We start from the raw sequence: 2,827 nt of genomic DNA, 5'->3' as shown, positions 1-2,827 counted from the left end.
CGGTCACCCGGGTAAAATAGCGGAGCGGTCACCTGGGTAAAATAGCGGAGCGGTCACCTGGGTAAAATAGCGGAGTTAAGTTCCTCGGCGTACACATCACAGACAAACTGAAATGGTCCACCCACACAGAGAGTGGTGAAGATCAACCTCAGGAGGCTGAAGAAATTCGGCTTGTCAACTAAAACCCTCACAAACTTTTACAGATGCACAATCGAGAGCATCCTGTCGGACTGTATCACCACCTGGTACTGCAGCTGCTCCGCCCATAACTGGAAGGCTCTCCAGTGGGTAGTGAGATCTGCACAACGCATCACCGGGTGCAAACTACCTCCCCTCCAGGACACCTACAGCACCCGATGTCACAGGAAGGCCAAAAAGACCATCAAGGACAACAACCACCCGAACCCCTGACTGTTCACCCCGCTATCATCCAGAAAGCGAGGTCAGTACAGGTGCATCAAAGCTGGGACCCGTGAGACTGAAAAACAGCTTCTAACTCAAGGCCATCAGACTGTTAAACAGCCATCACTAACATTGAGTGGCTGCTGCCAACAGGTGTAGTCAGCACTCCCTGTGGTGGTGTAGTCAGCACTCCCTGTGGTGGTGTAGTCAGCACTCCCTGTGGTGGTGTAGTCAGCACTCCCTGTGGTGGTGTAGTCAGCACTCCCTGTGGTGGTGTAGTCAGCACTCCCTGTGGTGGTGTAGTCAGCACTCCCTGTGGTGGTGTAGTCAGCACTCCCTGTGGTGGTGTAGTCAGCACTCCCTGTGGTGGTGTAGTCAGCGAAAGTAAAAACCACAACAACAACAAAAAAGGTGGTCACCCTTTTGTTCACTTTATTAAATGTTATTTTAAATACTTTTCAAGATAGTAGCCGTTCAGATTAATCAATGAATGGCAACAAAAACAAGTTGGTGTATTTGCTAAACATGAGAAGAACATTCTTGGTAGAGTAGAATGGGAGGACGACAGGCTACATTTCAGAAATACACCGTATTGTGCAAACGGAGGAACTCCGTCTCCGGTCGATCAGGTCGGACAGTCATCACTTCCTCCTCTTAACATCGACAACACTGACTTTTATTTAGGAACAGAAACATGTGCCGACTATAGCAGAGAACAGGTAGCCTGGGTGGATACTATAGTAGAGAACAGGTAGCCTGGGTGGATACTATAGCAGAGAACAGGTAGCCTGGGTGGATACTATAGCAGAGAACAGGTAGCCTGAGTGGATACTATAGCAGAGAACAGGTAGCCTGGGTGTCGACTAGAGTAGAGAACAGGTAGCCTGGGTGTCGACTAGAGTAGAGAACAGGTAGCCTGGGTGTCGACTAGAGTAGAGAACAGGTAGCCTGGGTGTCTACTATAGTAGAGAACAGGTAGCCTGGGTGTCTACTATAGTAGAGAACAGGTAGCCTGGGTGGATACTATAGTAGAGAACAGGTAGCCTGGGTGGATACTATAGTAGAGAACAGGTAGCCAGGGTGTCGACTAGAGTAGAGAACAGGTAGCCTGGGTGTCTACTATAGTAGAGAACAGGTAGCCTGGGTGTCTACTATAGTAGAGAACAGGTAGCCTGGGTGGATACTATAGCAGAGAACAGGTAGCCTGGGTGGATTACTATAGTAGAGAACAGGTAGCCTGGGTGTCGACTAGAGTAGAGAACAGGTAGCCTGGGTGTCGACTAGAGTAGAGAACAGGTAGCCTGGGTGTCGACTAGAGTAGAGAACAGTTAGCCTGGGTGGAGACCTAGGATAGGACTGGGTCGTGTACATTCAAGCAACGGACAAGTAAAAACAGCATATGGGGCAAGTTCAGGTAAATCCCTCCGTGTTGGTCAGTTATCTTCCATTTGGTGCCTAATGAACACAACCCTGTCCTCATAGCAGGTTAGGAGATCAATTTTACTAACCTTAACCTCAGTCTCTTAACCAGCTACAAAAAGTCATTTCAGTATCGAAGCGGTGTGAAAAGAGTGTTTCACAGCTAACCCAGGTCTGGTGCCGCTAGCCAGCTAACCCAGGTCTGGTGCCGCTAGCCAGCTAACCCAGGTCTGGTGCCGCTAGCCAGCTAACCCAGGTCTGGTGCCGCTAGCCAGCAAACCCAGGTCTGGTGCCGCTAGCCAGCAAACCCAGGTCTGGTGCCGCTAGCCAGCAAACCCAGGTGTGGTGCCGCTAGCCAGCAAACCCATGTCTGGATAAGGAATGGCTCACTGGAATCTCAATTAGAAGAATTAGAAGGTTCGTTTTGAAAGGATCGGGTCCTGATTTAAAAGCTACACGGTATCAAACTTCAGTCCTTTGTGGCTCAGTTGATCCTGGCACTTGCAACGTCAAGATGGTGAGTTTGATTCCCGCTGGGCCCACCCATAATGAAAGAAAAAGAGCTGGACATGACCTTGCTTGGTGAACCACCCCAACCTCCCTCTCCTCTACCCAGTCCTCCACCAGGGTTGGATTAGGATGCAACAAGTGGAACAGAAAGAAAAGGCTGAAAAGCACCCTCGGATATGGAGCTACGCGAGGCAACAACTTGACAACAAGAGCATGAGCGTTACAAAGAGAGAGAGTCCCGGGAAAGCGAGTGAGGTGCAAGAGAGAGGGGGGGGACAGTTTGTTTTAAACGACACGAGAGCATTCCATATTACCATTATAATAACCATGATCAGAGACAAACAGTGGAAATATTAAGAGCTACAAGCAGATAGAAAAATCATTCTCAAATCTCATTTACACAAAACTTTAGGAAATGGAAATAAGGCCCTAATTTTTATTTTGATGTTTTAGTTTTTTTTCTTGTCATGGCTATGCATCAGAATCTCCCAAAATA

General features: G+C 48.5%; 1 protein-coding gene across 1 annotated transcript in view; it reads right to left on the bottom strand.

Annotated features, from left to right (window-relative positions):
* Positions 1-810: 810 nt before the first annotated feature.
* Positions 811-2,827, bottom strand: part of LOC145858056 (transcriptional regulator ATRX) — a 35,525-nt gene continuing 33,508 nt past the window's right edge. Inside the window, exon 5 of the mRNA XM_082956120.1 lies at positions 811-2,827. This exon is cut by the window's right edge and continues 987 nt beyond it. The gene's annotated coding sequence lies outside the window, so the exon portion shown is untranslated.

Source organism: Salmo salar, chromosome 09, assembly GCF_965601325.2.
Source record: "Salmo salar chromosome 09, fSalSal1, whole genome shotgun sequence".
NCBI lineage: Eukaryota > Metazoa > Chordata > Actinopteri > Salmoniformes > Salmonidae > Salmo > Salmo salar.
Note: the sequence above shows the minus strand (reverse complement) of the source record. Positions and strands in the feature narration are given on the sequence as shown.